General features: G+C 42.9%; 1 pseudogene; it reads right to left on the bottom strand.

The window, feature by feature from the left end:
- Window positions 1-14,055: 14,055 nt before the first annotated feature.
- On the bottom strand, window positions 14,056-14,792 carry LOC109496812 (annotated as a pseudogene).
- Between the last annotated feature and the right edge of the window lie 2,287 nt (window positions 14,793-17,079).

Consider the following 17,079-nt stretch of genomic DNA (forward strand, 5'->3'; position numbering starts at 1 on the left):
CATTCTCCTTGTCTCTTGTTTCTCTCTGTCTCTCTGTCTCTCTGTCTCTCTGTCTCTCTCTCTCTCTCTCTCTCTCTCTCACACACACACACACACACACACACCCTTCTGGATCTCTTTCTTTCTCTCTCTCCGGTTCCCTTCCGCAAGGCTCGGGGCGCCTGCGCCTGTCTCCTACTGCCGCGGACCTGAGGTTTCACAGACAGAGGGTGCTGGCGCAGGGCGAGTGAACTCTCAAGTCCGGGCAGGGGCGTCGAGCTCAGCCTGCAGACGAGCTACGCTGAGTGGTGGCATGGTCAAAAGGTGGGAGAGCCGGTGGGTAGGGCGGGAGAAGTGGGTTGGCCACCTGGAGGACAGGGGCCGACTTTAGCTCAGTTCTGAGAAGGCTGTGGCTCAGGAGCTCACCAATGTTCACATTTGACCCAGAAGATGCCACTCAACCTCGGATGCCAAACGCCTTTCTAGAAAGTGACGGAGAGTGTTGTAAGAATCCCTTCTTAAGAATTTAGGACATTCTTGTCACTTTCTCTTATTAATATCGACTTAGGGCAAATTTGCCAAAAAAATACCATCCGAGAGTCCTTATCTTCCATGGAATTTCCAATCAACTTTTTTCCTCAACTAATGTACATCCTGAATACCGCATCTGTCTAAGCTAAGAAGAATTTCCTTTTGGGAGGTGAAAGCCTGCAGCTCCTCCTGTTCAGAGGAAAGTGCTAGTGACGGTAATGCAGGGTGACACTAAATAAACAGTTAGGGTGGACTGGAAAGATGGAGTTAATTATCCAGTGAGCTGCGTTTCAGCCCAGACCATCAGGGGCTGATTTGTTTTGGCTCATAGTCCGAGGAAGGAGACAAACCACTCTCTTCCATACATCTCTTAGGGATCCTGATCGCTGATGTCTCAAACAAAACAAAAACCAAAACCACTACTCAGGTATCACTATTTCAATTAAAATTTGGTTTATTACTCCTCTGCAGACTCTGCAGAAAATGTCCACTCCATTACCACCTAGCCCTGGAGAGAAGACCCAAAGTGACCCAAAATTGCACTCCCTAAATCTTTTTTTTTTTTTTTTTTTGGAGGCCCTTTGGTAAGGAAAGTGGACATCTAGCACCCCCTCCCCATCTCTTCACTTAAATTCTCACAATTTTATGTAACTACATGTTAATAAAAACTAAGACGTGGGCCTGGATTTCACGATGGTTTTCCTCCTCCACCCCCCCCCCAAATCAGGCCTCGTGAAATTTTAGATGCAATTAGATTTATTGTTTGCGTGATTCACTGACTATCCGGTTTCTTCAGGTAAGCCTGCACTTATATATAAATCCTAGTAACTTAAAACTTCCCTCTCCCCACTTTACTCTTCTCTCCCTCCCCTCTACCTCCCTCCCACCTCCCTCCCACCTCCCCGCCACATTCTGATATTAATAATCCCCGGCTGCCCCTCTTTCCGGGTCATTACGGTACTGCTGGTCTCTAATCAATCCTAATGCGATGGCAATTGGAGTCCCTGATGACTGCGGCTCGGGTTTCTTGTAATGGCTCTACCACATTTTCCTGGACCTCCTCCTTTAACCTGAGATGCCAGGGGGACGAGTCCCTTCTCGGCTGCTGATTACTTCAAGATGTGGGGGCTGGTTTGAGCAGAAGGAGAAAGAGACACGCGCACAGCGTGGCTACCACTGTGGGCTGAGCCTCTGGGGTGAGCAAGGCGTCTGCGCAACGGGTGCCCTCACCCGAACGCCTTTTGCTACTCCCTTTTTTCTTTTCTCCCCATTTTCCAGGTCCAAACTCACCCTCGCGGGCAAAGAGGAAGATTCTTAAAACGCTTTCTTTTTTCTTTTTCCTCGTGCGGAGATGCTTCATGGTCTCTGGGCCTCTACAGTTCTCGAGGGTTCCCAAAATGCAGTGCCTGCCTGGCTCCCAGACTAGGCCTGACCCTCGCTCAGAAGTGAACGCCTCTCCCCATTCTTCAGAGCCAACTCCCCTTTCCTGCTGGTTATTTTCTCCCAGTACAATCCCCCCCCCCCCCAATTTTAGTGTACTTATCCCTAAGAAGAACAGGAGTCTTCCCCATCTTCCTCGCTGACCCTCGACGTCTATTTCCTTCCTCACTCCAGTAGTGCCTGAAACTCTCAACCCGTTCCTGATCCAAAGCTGAGGCCAATCCTGCCAGGAAGGTTCATCGCTCACAACCTTTAGCCTCTAGAGACAAAGGTCCAATACTTCGTTCTGGCTGGTGCCATTGGGAGAGACAACCGAGAGTGGGGAACCTCCTTCTCCCCTTTCGATAGCTCGCTCGCTTCCCCAACCCTGGTCCAGGCCCCGCAGCTGGGAGATCAGCACGTTCGCGGCATTTGTATTCTTCCATTTCTCAGCCTAAAGCCATTTAGCCGTAACCCGAGCCCAGGATAATTGCCACGTTTCTGCCGCGATACTTCTAAAAACAAGATAATGCTTCTGAATTGCGGAAGAAAGTGCTGTGGACAAATTGGGCGCTGAGCTGCCGAGATGGATCGCTTTGTTAGGGGCGGCCGGTGGTTTGTGACTCAATTAGTGCATTTCTGGGAGCTGCTTGCGCTCTGGAGCCGGGTCAGCAAGAGACCAACTACGCCTGTCTCTCCCGGGCGCAAGAAGAGTTTGGAGGGGGGGGGGGTGGTGGGGGCGGTGAAAGTACTTCAGGCCTGTACCGGTCGGTGCAAATCCTGCAATAGGAAATGTTTTTGCATTCCAACACGAATACATTGTTTGGGTTCTAAAGGATCCGGACTTTTACGGACAGAAGCTTGACTGCCTCTGCTTCGGAATGGGCCGCGCGGCGTTTGTCTGAAGCACTAGTGCCCTGAGCTGTGCAGAAAGAAATACTGGGTGGAGTGTGCTGAGAAGGTGCCCACTCACCCATGCCCCTCTGCGCGTCTCGCCCACCCGCCTAGACCTGAATTCTGCCACAATTTTCCCAACATCCGGGCTGTAGCCCTTCAGCAACCCCGCAGGGCGAGGCTTCCAGGCAGCCCGCAGACCGCGAGGGATGCGTTTAGGGCTTGGAACAAGGCTGTAAGAGCTTTCCTTGCCTCTACCCAAGTTCACTTGCCAACCTCCCATCACCCAGCTTGCAGGCCCACGTCCACCTTTGGCGGGCCCGTCTTGGGGTCCGGGCTAAGCGACTCTGCCAGGTGCGCGCGCTTCCAAGTCGCCGCGCGCGGGCGCGGAGGAGAGCTCGCAGCCCCGCCCGCTGGCAGGCAATGCCTAGCCTGGGGAGCCAGGCCTCCCTCGCGTCCAGCCGCCCGCGCCAAGAACCCCTCCCGGAGGCCACGCGGGAACACTCGGGCGCTGCGTCTACGCCAGGGACAGCTCCGCCCAGTCCTGCAGCCAGAGGTCGCGTGTTCCCGCCGGGCCATCCCCAGGCCCGGACGTGAGCAGGCCTCGGATCCCGCGGCTGTCTTGGGTTGTTCCCCGCGGCGATTGTTGGGACCAAGAGGCGTAGGGGCGTGAAGTAGGAGGGGACAGGACTGAGGAGCGCAGGGGCAAGAAGCAAGCGCGGGAAGGTCAGCGGAGCAGGGATGGGGTGCAGGCCGGCGGCGGGCGCGGCTGCAGGAGAGAGAGGGCGCTGTCTTCCTGGCAAAGGATCACCGGGCTGGCAGGCAGGAACCGAAACAAAAAAAAGAAAAGAAAACCTGCCCGGCTGAGTCGCCGGAGTGAGGGGCGCGCGGCGGGGAGGGGTTAGGGTGGCAGAGCGCATATTCTCGGCCCACCACCCGGGAACCGCCTGGCCTGCCGTGGCCTTGCCAACGCCTAGTAGCCCCCAGCGGGACACGCAGGAAAGGGAGCCTTCTTGGGTTCTTTTAGCTTTTCCCACAGTTGCCTTCCTTCAGCGCCATCCTTCCTCGGAAAACTGGAGATGTTGGGTAGGGTAGGTCGCGCTTCAATGACGATCGAAGTGCCCCCAGTTTCCCCGGCGCGAGCAGGGAGGGGAGCGAATCCGGACCCCTTTTCTCCGAGCGGGGCTGGCTTTTTCGGTTTCGTGAGTTCCATGGAAGGAAACCGGAAAACCCACCAATCTTCATTTCAATGCGCCGCCGTAGCAAGTGGTCTCACGCGATTTAGCCGCGCCTTGACCAGAAACAACGAAGAGAAGACCCTCTTATTTTACTGTCACTAACTAGACGGGGCACACACACTCAGAGACCGGAGGGTCCGGAAGACAATTGCTATCAACCATTCCCCACCCAAACCCACAAATCTAAAAACTGGATTTCTGTTAATTCGGGAGAAACTGCTATCCCTCCATTCCAAAAGTACATCCTCTGTCATCTATAAAGGCCAATGTGTTCTTGTCTTTCCGTGCTCATAATAAACTAGGCAAAGCAAACCAAAAGGATCCCAAACTGCCTCATCTTCTGTCTCGAAAGGTCTCTCTGTATTAACAGATGTAAAAAGGCCCTCCTGGTTTTTACATAGATAACCAGAAATGAACGTCTCCTTACACGTCTGCCACCAGAGAGTCTCAAGCTCCAGCCGCCATGTGAATCTCTTGGGGAGTAGCGACTCTCCCATTCCATAGCCCTTCCAGCAGAATTTAGGTGGCCCTGTAGTTCCGTCTTCGGCAACAGAGCAATTTCCTAGGAGTAACTGGGTGGGCTGCAATCCGCCTGCCTCTTCACATTGAGAAACGCTTCTCTTGTGGGAACGTCTGTTTCTATTCAGTCGATTTTCTAATTTCTTTGATCAGCTTAAATATTTTCTTGGCAAACGGAAATTGACCATGCCATGAATATGATAACAACCTGCTTGGAAAAAAGCTATATTGTTTCCAAGCGGCAGAAGAAAAAGGGGCGGGGGGAGGAGCTGGCTGTTAGGAATGTCTGTAACAGATTTCTGCACATAACATCTCTGCAGTCTCTGAAGCAGCTTTGTGAAGCTGCCTTTTCCTTCAATATAGTTTCTTCCCTTTCTCTCCTCCCCTCAGATAAACACACACCTGGTTTCCTAAAAGTCTTTGATAGTCTTTATAAAAAAAAAAAAAATAGAACTTCAATAGATGCCTCTGGAGAATTTCCCTTTAAAACATAGATGAAAGGCAAGGTTAATACAATGTTCTCTTAATCCCTTTGCCTTCTGAGTCAAAATAAATATTTTCTTCTGCATATGATTGTACATCCTGCCATTTGGCTGTGGCTATAAGCAAATCGACCGGTAATAAAAGTGTTTTTGCGACTGTGTATTAAATGCAGTTCTCTTGAAATCAAGGGGATGGTGAGGGAGAGGGAGGAGTCATACTTCACAGGCAGGAGTTGGTGGGTTTCTGAAAAAGCTGCAAGAAAAGGACCTTTCACCTCTCATTAGTGATGGCATCAGTGCTCGGGCAGAGTGGAGCTGAGGTCATGTTACATATGGCACACAGTCTGCTCTGCACTTGAAACGTCAGCTTTGAAATTTTAGAGAGGGGAAAGGTCATCTTTAATAAGCTAAAGTCTGGGGCTCCCATTGCCCTCCTCACAAACTGGGTGGGTGTCCATATGCTTCAAACCTTCTGCACAAGTTTTTTTTTTTTTTAATTTGTAGTTTTGAGCTGATTTTTGTTTCACATCTTCATTTAAGTCATCATGTTTTCAGCTGTTAATACTCCAAAAGGCCTTTCATTTTTATAGCAACTCTGTCATCTTCTCTTTTCTTTTTATGCAATCATAAAGCCGTCTGTTCTGAGTGATAGCTTTTAGAACTCAACTTCCCAGGAGAAATGAAGTGTATCTGTCCATCTGCATACATGGATCCAGACATGTGAGCTATAGGGTTACTCTTCTGAGTGGGTAATTTAGACTTCACTCTTGTATACTACATAATTTACTGAACCTTCAAAACATTAAAACTTCCATATTATGTAAAAGCTCTGGTTTCTGAAAACTTCCTGGGTACTACTAAAATTTTTCATGCCAGTTACTGAAATCTCACATTTTATTTTTACCATGTGGGGGAAAACTCTCAAATCAGAATGTATTGATTCTTCTGTAAGGCTTAAAGCGAGTCTGACTGACAGATGCTATAATGGTACATACAGCACTGGGGAAAAAAGTGCTAATATCTTACTTCCTCATTCAGAAAATATTAGGAACATTTGTGAATGTTTAATCCTCAAATTTGTTCAAGAAGTGAAGTCAACCAAGCCCAAGCCACTGAACTCAACCCAGATCTCTTTGTGCCACTGTCAAGGTAGATACGAATATTTTTCTTTCATGTAACTCTGCAAGGAACTTCTCAAGAGTGACTCAGTTCCTGAAACTTTTTCTCCATATGGACTTTCTATCCAAGAGGAGCTGCTTCACCACACCATTAAATGCATTCCTCACTTACTTGTCTTTATATCTGTCAATGTATTTAATCTGTTTATCACATATTCCAGATTTTGGTTGTTTTTTCAATTTTTTTCTTCCTTTACATGAAACGTATGTATTTTCTCCTTATGAAATAAACTTTTTAAATATGTTTATTTATTTTTGAAAGCGCACACGCACGCGCGAGAGAGGGAGGGAGAGAGAGAGAGAGAGAGAGAGAGCGAGCAGGGGAAGGGCAGAAAGAGGAAGAGAGAGAATCCCATGCAGGCTCCGGGCTATCAGCAAGGAGCCCATTGCAGGGCTCAATCTCACCAACCGTGAGATCATGACCTGAGCCGAAATCAAGAGTCCCACACTTAACTGACTGAGCCACCAAGGCGCCCCAAAATAAACTTAAAAAAATATGTTTATTTATTTTCGAGAGAGACAGAGCATGAGTGGGGAGTGGAAGAGAGAGAGGGAGACAGAGGATCTGAAGCAGGCTCCACCCTGACTGCAAAGAACCTGATGCAGGGCTCAGACTCAGGAACCTTGAGATCAAGACCCTAGCTGAAGTCAAACCCTCAACTGACTAAGCCACTCAGGTGCCCCTAAACTTTTTTTTAAAGTTAACTCTACACCCAAGGTGGGGCTTGAACTTAGGATCCCCGAGATCAAGGGTCATGTACTGTAACCGAATGAGCCAGCCAGGCACCCCTCATCCTTATAAAATAAACTTTAAAATGGAAGACAACTATATATGATGATCGTTTCAAACAGTAGACTTGATTTTTAGAAATTTCTTCTCCCGTTCTGCAATTGAAAAACATTGGAACAATCTACAAACATCCCCTTGAGCCAAATAAGGTTTCTTCATTAATAAAGAATTTAACGAGGGGCGCCTGGGTGGCGCAGTCGGTTAAGCGTCCGACTTCAGCCAGGTCACGATCTCGCGGTCCGTGAGTTCGAGCCCCGCGTCAGGCTCTGGGCTGATGGCTCAGAGCCTGGAGCCTGTTTCCGATTCTGTGTCTCCCTCTCTCTCTGCCCCTCCCCCGTTCATGCTCTGTCTCTCTCTGTCCCAAAAATAAATAAACGTTGAAAAAAAAATTTAAAAAAAAAAAAAAAAAAAAAAAAAAAGAAAAAAAAAATAAAGAATTTAACGATTGTGATATGCAGATAGATGTTAGTTTAGTTTTGTTTCTAGTTAGGTTCTCAAAAATCCTTAATTTTGGAGAAGCGAAAATGTAAAAGAGCAATCTGCAAACTAGCAACTGAAAGTATAGATGAATAGAATGACTTCACAACCAAGAATGACATCAAGTAAATAATTTATTTCTGATCACTTTCATACATTAGGGTTTACTGCTACTAAGCTAGTGGACTTTGTGATACTTCAGCTAACCCAAAGCACTTGAGGCTTTGATGGCCCAAATGGTTTATTAAGTTCAATCAATTGAGTCAATAAAAAGTCAAGACGAAGATGAAAACACTATAGTCTTAGGGAATGCGTGTGTCTTTAGGAGGGAGGTACTGTTTTTTCTGTTTGTTTGGATCTTTCTTTCCTTTTTTTTTTCCCACTGAATTTTAAAACTTCTAAAAATACTCCAGGAAAATTTAAGAGCTGACTGTGTCACCCAGTAAGCTTGAAAAACAAGAAGTGAAATATTTCAAGAGGCAGGTTCATCACTGACAGGTCGATAATTCATTCAAGGCCCATAAAAGGAATACTAATAATTTCCACTTTTTATAGGATCCCTCACTCAAGAAACTTTAACATTTTACAAGCCTGATCTCATTCATGTTCACAGAACTTTGGGAGATATTATTCTTATTGCAAAGGGTAATTATCCCTACTAAAAAAAATATGACAGAGAGATTGTATAATTTGTCCAGGAATTATAATTCCGAGACAGGGTGAAGATAAGAGCGATGAACCTCAGTTCCTTGCCAATTTAGTTTTAAAAAGCAATATTCCATAAAGAGATCAATGATTAGAGTGATTAGGATTTAGCGAGTCCTTGTAAAATATTATTCTCCTTAAGTTAGACTCTAAAATTCAGGTTCAAGATTTGTGAGAAATTTAATAAATATCTTTAAACTATCATGAAAAAGACAATGAAACATGAAGTGGCATCAGTCCACGTGGGTCTGGTAGTTCTACCATCCTGTCTAGAAGTAAGCAATAGTTTTAGTTGGTACAAATGTCATGTGGGAGGAGACATACAGATTATAGAACCATGAGCTAATTACTACAGCTTAACTGTCCCACAGAGAAACTATTAAGTGTTCATAAACAGGGTTACAATGGAGTATGTATTCGATGCCAAGACTGGCCTGTGCTTTCAATGCTTACAGTTCTTTCTTTGACTTATTTAGGAGAATATTAGAAATTCCAGAAAATTAAGGATTTAGTTAATTTTAAGGCCAGTGCTTCACAAATTTAGCGGGCAAGCAAATGACCTGAGGCACTTGTAAACATTCAGCTTACTAGGTCCTACCCCTAGAGTTTCTGATTCTTTAGGTTTTTTTTTTTATTTAAAAATTTTTTAAGTTTATTTCTTTATTTTGAAAGGGGAGGGGGGAGGGCAATGCAGGGGCTCCATTGTTCGTGACATCATACCCTGAGCTAAAAATCAAGAGTTGGACACTTAACCAACTGAGCCACCTGAGTACCCCTGATTCTTTAGCTTTAAAGCGGGACCCTGGAATTTACATTTTAATAAGCACCTTGGGTTATTTTAATGCAACTGATTAATGGACTATTCTTTGAGGATAAACATTGTCTATGCCTGAGGTAGGATCATTAAAAAAGGAAGGTTCTATCAGCAGGAATAAAGTTTAAACTCCAAATTCTGACCTAAGTAGAATTTACTCTTCTCTGTATAATTTCAAAAGAGGACTCTTAGATTAGGTTTTACTGGTGGGGAGGATCTTTGGGTTTCTGAAGAATTTTGCAGGAATTAAAATGTTTCCAGCTAGTAATTAGATAGAAATTGTCCTCTTTAAGAGATGCTTCTGCTGAATGTGTTAGCAGGCAAAAGACACCCAGCCCAGGAAAATGAGACAGGAGGGAAAAATCTTTGAAGGAACTCTAAGCACCAGTCATAAAAATAAAGCAAATCTCATTGGCCAAAGAACAGTGAATAGGACTGTGGCAGAAAACAAGGGGCCACTATTGCCTCTTGAATGCCACCTGGAATACCAAAAGGTTTTTAAAACATTTCTCAGTGTGCCTGGCCCCTTTAGAATAGTGTAACCCAACTGGGCCCCAATCCCTTAAGATCTTCAAGAAATGAAGACACTCTGGAGAGTTGCCATAATATGATGAAAGGAATGGAAAATAAAATTTAGGAGGAAATTAAAAGTGGCTGTTGACACTGCAAATAGTGGTCATTTGTTAGTTAGAAAGGTATAGAGGGGGGCGGTGCCTGGGTAGATCAGTCATGACCTGTGGCTTAAGTCATGATATCCGGGTTTATGAGTTTTAGCCCTGCATCAGGCTTGCTGCTGTCAGCACAGAGCCGGCTTCAGATCCTCTGTCCCCCTGACTCTCTCTGTCCCCCCCACCACTGTCTCTGCCTCTCTCTCTCTCTCTCTCTCTCTCTCAAAAATAAATGAACATTTTTTTAAAAAGGTATGGGGGAGCCTGTGTGGCTCAGTCAGTTAAGCATCTGACTCTTGATTTCAGATCAGGTCATAATCTCACAGTTTGTAAGATGGAGCCCCATGTCTGGCTCTGTGCTGACAGCACAGAGTCTGCTTGGGAGTCTCTCTCTCCCTCTCTTTCTCTGCCCCACCCCCCACTCGTCCTCTCTCTCTCAAAAATAAAGAAATAAACATTAAAAAAAATCTAAATCAGTAAATAAGTAGCACAACCACATAAATCACAGTGTCTTGCGTATAAGAGGGAGATTAAATATTGGGAAAGGTTAACCATCATAATTAATTATTTTTCCTCCTTTAAACATCATTTGAAAATGAGACCATGGAAACATAGACTCCAGGCTCTTTGCCATTGAAGAGACCAAGAGGTCTGACACTCTAAGTAGAATCCCTCAAAAAAATGTTTTTGATGGGACAACCCCAGCTGTGCTTACACACTTGAGTGTCAGAGAACATCTGCTTTGTGTGTTTCACTACTTGCCAAAACAAGAAAAATATGAATGGTGTTAACAAAGTCACATGGAATCCATGGTTCTATACAAAGGAGATAAAATGCCAGAGAAACATGGAGGGGATCTTCTAATTACTTGTTGGCCAAGTGGAAAGTTAGAGCAAACTGTGCTAGTTAAACTGCTTTCTCCAGTTTCCATTTGAGGCATTTCTGCTGTTTGCCCACTGCCTAGTAGGCTGCTGGAGTTCACTATAGGAAAAGTAAATATTGTCATTTCAAATAAAGAACTGTTTATTATATAACAGAACAGAAGCTGCCTTCTATTTTTGAGACTCTGCTAAGTTAATTGGGGACAGTAACCAAAGCAGTTGCCCAGGAGATGGTGTTTTCCAACAGCTACCGTCCTTCAAGCTAAACTGGGTTCATGTTTGTCCACAAAGTGGCAATCACATTGTTCTTGTCATTGAATGTTCTTTGGCTCCTGTTGGGACTGAGTAAACGGGGGCACCATTTGTACTACGTTCCCACCCAGCCCATTTGATTTCTGCAGTGAGAGCCAACCAGAAGCCAAGACAGATCTAAGCTAAGCCTGATGTCCTGCCACCATTAATGGGATTTAGCCTAGACTCTTCTCAATGAACAGGGAAAGGTTTACTTAATGCTTACTTCTACCTAACTCAGTAGTTCCAAAATTTTGGTAGATTTGGGACGGGGCTCAGTTTTCTTGGTAACTTCTCCACATCCATTTTGATGGAGATTTGTCTGCTGCCCACATTTTGAGAAACACTGGTTTAGGTGCATGATAGGGAAAAGAAATCTAGACTGGTGGTGAATTAAGATAAACACAAAGTTTGGGTTAATAGAAGAGTGTTTTTCAGGAAAAACACTTCAAACAGTTATAATGCTTTCTGTTTTCAAAGGGCTTCTTACATCTGATCCTCACTTGTGAGATGGACAAGGAAGAACAATATTATTAACTCCATTCTACAAATAAAGAAACTGAGATAATCAGTGTAGTAATGACTGGATATGTGGTAGAATGGAGACTAGAAGCCTGAGTTTTCCTGTTTTGTTTATCCACTTGGTAGTCTCCTTTCTAGTAGGTCAAGATATGTAGATATTCCTCAAACTTTTTGATGGGTATAAGACATTTCATGAATTTAAAAAACTTATCTAACTCTTATGAATGGACATGTCTTTTGTTTTCCTCCAATCTTTTTCTTTTATAAATAATGACTCTGTGACTATCTTCACACCTTTATCTTTGAGTACTTGTGTGAATATGTCTTTACAGCAAATGGCTAAAAGTGAAATTGCTGAGTTAAAGGGTATGTCTTTTATTTTTTTTTAAGTTTATTTTTATTTATCTTGAGAATGATACAGAGAGCAAGTGGGGGAGGGGCAGAGATAGAAGGAGAGAGAATCCCACACTGTCAGCACATGAATCTTGAGATCATGACCAGAGCCAAAATCGAGTTGGACGCTTAATGGATTGAGCCACCCAGGTGCTCCAGAGGGTATGCATTTTAAATTTTAGATGTTTAGGGGTGCCTGGGTGGCTCAGTCAGTTGAACATGCAACTTCAGCTCAGGTCATGATCTCGCTGTTTGTGAGATCGAGCCCCCCCTCCCGCCGGAGTCCCGCTCTGTGCTGACAGCTTAGAACCCGGAGCCTGCTTCAGATTCTCTGTCTCCTTCTCTCTCTGCTCCTCCCCTGCTTGTGCTTTGTCTCTCCCTCTTAAAAATAAATATTAAAAAAAAATTTTTTTTAACTTTTAGATGTATATTACTAAATTGTCTTTCAAAATCTATATCTTTTTGCATTCCCCTTGACCGTATACAATAGACTATTTTTCCTCAAATGTCCATCTGTTTTGTTTGATCTTTGCCAATCTGATTGGGAAAATGTGACTAACTTTAAAATTTTCATCTTACTGTTATTAAAGTATCGTATATTGGTATATTTTAAATTATGTCATATATATACATACATATATATATATAAAATTAGATAGCATAGCGTAAAAATCTGAAGTGCACAGCTCAATAACTTTTTACATAGGTATACAGCTGAGTAACCACCATCCAGATCAAGATATAAAACATTTCCGTCAAAAATACAATACAATACAATACAATACAATACAATACAATACAATACAATACAATACAATAAAACATTTCCATCACCTCAGAAAACTCTGTCTTGCCACTTCACCCACACACCCCAGGAATAATCCTTCTTCTGACTTCTATCAACACGAATTCATTTCCCCTGCCTGTTCTTGAATTGAATATAAATGAAATCAGTTTTATGATGTCTTCCTTCACTCAACATATCTGTGGGATTCATCCTTGTTGTTGTATCAGTAGTTCATTCTTTTTTGTTATTGTTTTATATTCCACTATATGAATACACTATGCATTAGTAATCCATTCTCCTGCTGATGGACATTTGAATTGTTCTAGTTTTTTACTGTAATAAATAAAGCTGCTATGAACTTTCTTGAACATGCCCTCCATTGAGTATATATACTCATTTCTCTTGGTCGTAAACCTAAAGAATTGCTGAGTCATAGAGTAGCTTTAATAGATACCGCTTAATAGTTTTCTAAAGTTACACTCCCACCAGCAGTTGTATGAGACTTCCACCTTCTCCCCATCCTTCCCGATATTCAGTGTTTTTATGCTTTTACATCTTAGATTTCCCAATGAATATATAATAGTATCTTGTGTTTTTAATTTCCATTTATTTATTTATTTATTTATTTATTTATTTATTTATATATATTTTAGAGAGAGAGAGTGCGAGCGTGCAAGTGGGAGAGAGAGGCAGAGGGAGAGGAGAGAGAGAATCTCAAGCAGGTTCCATGCCCAGTTCCAAGCCCACCATGGGGCTTGATCTGATGACACTGAGATTATGACCTGAGCCTAAACCAAGTTACTAGCTCAACAAACTGAGCCACCCAGGCACCCCTAATGTACATTCTTCTGATGAATAATGATGCTGACCATATTTTCATATGCTTATTAGCTACCTGGATATTCTCTTTTGTGTGGTACTTGTTCAAATCTTTCCCCATTCTTTAAACTGTTGTGGGGTTTTTTGGTCTTTTTTTTTTATTTGTTTGGACTCTTTATATGTTCTGATTATAACCCCTTTGTCGGATGGATAGATAATTATTGTAGTTTGTAACTTGCCTCTTTACTCACTGATATTTCTAATAAAAGTTCTTAATTTCAATTAAGCCCAATTATGTTTTTATTCTTTTATGGTTATTGTCTTTTGTATCTTATATAGGAAATCTTTGGGGTGCCTGGCTGGTTCATTTGGTAGAGTCTATGATTTTTGATCTCAGGGTTATGAGTTTGAGCCCCACATGGAGGGTAGAGTTTACTTAAAAACAACAACAACAAAAAACAAAAAAAAAACTTTGTCTACCCCAAGGTCAGAAGTTCTACGTTTTCTCCCCCCCCCCCCCCTTTTTTTTTTTTGCTGCTAAAAAGCTTTATTGTTTTCATTTGGTCCACAGCTTGGGCGAGGGCTTCAGGTGGTTAAAAAGCAGCCTAGTGGCTGCAAGGAGAGACTCAGGCACAAGCCCTGGCACCTGGGGGATGCCAGAAGGACCCTCTCAAAAGCTGCTGGGCTCCAGAGGCTTCTAGTCGTGCTTGAGGGTGAGCCTTTCGAAGAGATACTCGCCCAGCCCAGCGTGGGGGCCGGACAGCCTGCGGAGATGAGTCAGGTGGCCGCCCATCTTCTTGATGAGTTTTGCTTCCTCATCTGGAAAGTGATTCTCCAGGAAGTCACAGAGATGGGGGTCTGCGCGGGCAGAACCCAGGGCATGCAGATCCAAAAGGGCCTGCTTCAGCTTCTTCTCCAGAAGCAGGGCAGCTTCCATGGCGTCCAGGGTTTTACCCCACTCATCTTGGGACAGTGTCTGCACTTCCCGGAAGAGGGCGCGGCCGCCGAGCTGGTTTTGAGTCTTCAAGAGACGCTCAGGGCCCTCCCACTTCTCCTCAGACACCTCACTGGAGAAGTGGTCCAGGCCTTCCAGACCACGTGGTCACGGTCGAACTAGAAGGCCAGGGAGAGGTAGGTGTAGGAGGCCTGCAGATGCATGTCGACCCGGAGGTTGACGGCGGCCTCCACCTCGGTGGAATAATTCTGACGAATCTTGGAACTGGGTTGATCGGTAACGAGGAGCTAAGTTCAAAATCGGGTGTTGGCTGGTTCCGGAGGCAGAGGGTGGGCAAGAAGATGGCCCCGAAGGTTGCAAATGGAAACAAAGGTTGGAAGGTGGTCGGAGGCCGGTAGAAGGGACGTCCCTGGGTCTGTTCCGTCCAAACACTGTTGAAGCAAGAGACATGCGCAGGACCGCGGGTGTACTCTCCTATGTTTTCTTCTAAATGTTTTAATATTGTAATTTGACAGTTTGGTATTTCTAATTAAAATTTTTTTAAGTTTATTTGTTTTGAAAGAGGGGAGGAGGAGGAGCAGAGAGAGAGAGAGAGGGAGAGAGAACCCCAAGCATGCTTCACACTCTCAGCGTGGGGCCGATGTGGGGCTCAAACTCATGAACCTGTGAGATTATACCCCTGCTGAAATCAAGAGTTAGATGCTTAACCAAGGGAGCCACCTAGGTGCCACTGGCATATTTAATTTTGACACATTTATACTTATGAGCCATTTTTAATTTTTGTATATGGTCTAAGGAAAGAGTTAACTTTGTTTTTTTTTTTTTAATCCTCGTAGTTCTGGTCTCACATGTTAAAAAAATCCAAACAAACATATTTTCTTTTTATTTATTTATTTATTTATTTATTTATTTATTTTTTTATATATGAAATTTATTGACAAATACAAACATATTTTCTTGTGCAGAATTGCATTGGCACCTCAGAGAGAAAATATTCAATATTTTACCATAAATATGTTAGATGTAGTTTTTTGGTATTTTTGTAGATAGCTTTTGTCAGATTAATAAATTTCACATATATTCTCAATTTGCTGAGAAGTTTTTCCTGAGTGCATGTTTATTTTATCAATGAATTTTCTGTATCTAATGAGATAATTATATGGTTTTTCTCTTTTTCTGTTAATGTGGTGAATTATATTAATTATTTTAGAATGTTAAATCAACCTTGCTCCCCTGGGATGAACATACTTGGTTAGTGCATTTTTAAACAATCTCTGTATTCAATTTGCCAGTGTTTTATTTAGAATTTTTGCATTTATATGCAGGAAAGATTTTGGTTTTGGCATCAGATTTATGTTAGCTTCATAAGATAAGTAAGCTGGTGTTACCTTTTGTCTAATCTCTGAAAGGGTTTGAGAGAAATTATCAGTATTTCTTCTTAAATATGTGGTACAGGGGCGCCTGGGTGGCTCAGTCGGTTGAGCGTCCGACTTCGGCTCAGGTCACGATCTTGCGGTCCGTGAGTTCGAGCCCCGCGTCGGGCACTGGGCTGATGGCTCAGAGCCTGGAGCCTGCTTCCGATTCTGTGTCTCCCTCTCTCTCTGCCCCTCCCCCGTTCATGCTCTGTCTCTCTCTGTCTCAAAAATACGTTCATGCTCTGTCTCTCTCTGTCTCAAAAATAAATAAAATGTTAAAAAAAATTTTTTTTTAAATATGTGGTACAATTTATCTTGAACGTCACCTGGGCCTGGTTTATTTTTTATGGAATTTTAACTATAAATTCCATTTCTTTAGCATATATCAAAGTATTAGCATTTTACTTCTTTTTGTATCAGTTTTGGTAAATTGTATTTTTTGAAGAATTTGTGTACATTGTCAAATTTATTGCCATAAAGTTCACTGTGTTCTCTTACTATCTGTAGAATGTGTAGTAACATGACATTTTGAAACTCCTAATACTGATTTTTTGTGTTTTCTCTCTCTTTTATTGACTTTTTAAAAAGATTTTATTTTAAAATAATTTATACACCCAATGTGGGTTCAAACTCACAACTGTGGGATCAAGGGTTGCATACTCCACTAACTGAGCCAGCCAGGCGCCCCTCTTTTATTGCTTATGTTTGCTAGGAGATTATAGATCTTATTATTCCATTAAAAATGAATTTTTAGCTATGATAATTTCTCTATAGTATGTATACTTTCTATTTCATTGATTACTGTGCTCTCTTTACTGTTTCCTTTCCTTCTACTTTATTTAAGTTTAATTTGTGCTTTTTCAAGTTTTGTAAATTTCCTTTCCTTCTACTTTATTTAAGTTTAATTTGTGCTTTTTCAAGTTTTATAAAATAAAAGCTTATTGATTTTAATTTCTTTTTATTTTTCTTCAAGTAAGCTCTACACCCAATGTGGGGCTTGAACTCACTACCCTGAGATCAAGAGTCACATGCTCTTTGGACTGAGCCAGCCAGCTGCCCCTAGAGTACTGATTTTCAGCCATTCCTCTTTTTTTTTAAATGTATTCATTAGAGGCCATAAATATCCTTCTAAGCACTGCTTTAGCTACATCCCATAGCTTTTGGTGTGTTTTATTTGCATTATTCTTCAATTCAAAAAAAATTTTTTTTTATTTAAGTAGGCTCCACACCTAGCATCGAGCCCAATGCAAAGTTTGAACTCACAATCCTGAGATCAAGACCTGAGCTGAGATCAAGAGTCCGAAGCTTGGGGCTCCTGGGTG

Source organism: Felis catus, chromosome B3, assembly GCF_018350175.1.
Source record: "Felis catus isolate Fca126 chromosome B3, F.catus_Fca126_mat1.0, whole genome shotgun sequence".
Classification (NCBI taxonomy): domain Eukaryota; kingdom Metazoa; phylum Chordata; class Mammalia; order Carnivora; family Felidae; genus Felis; species Felis catus.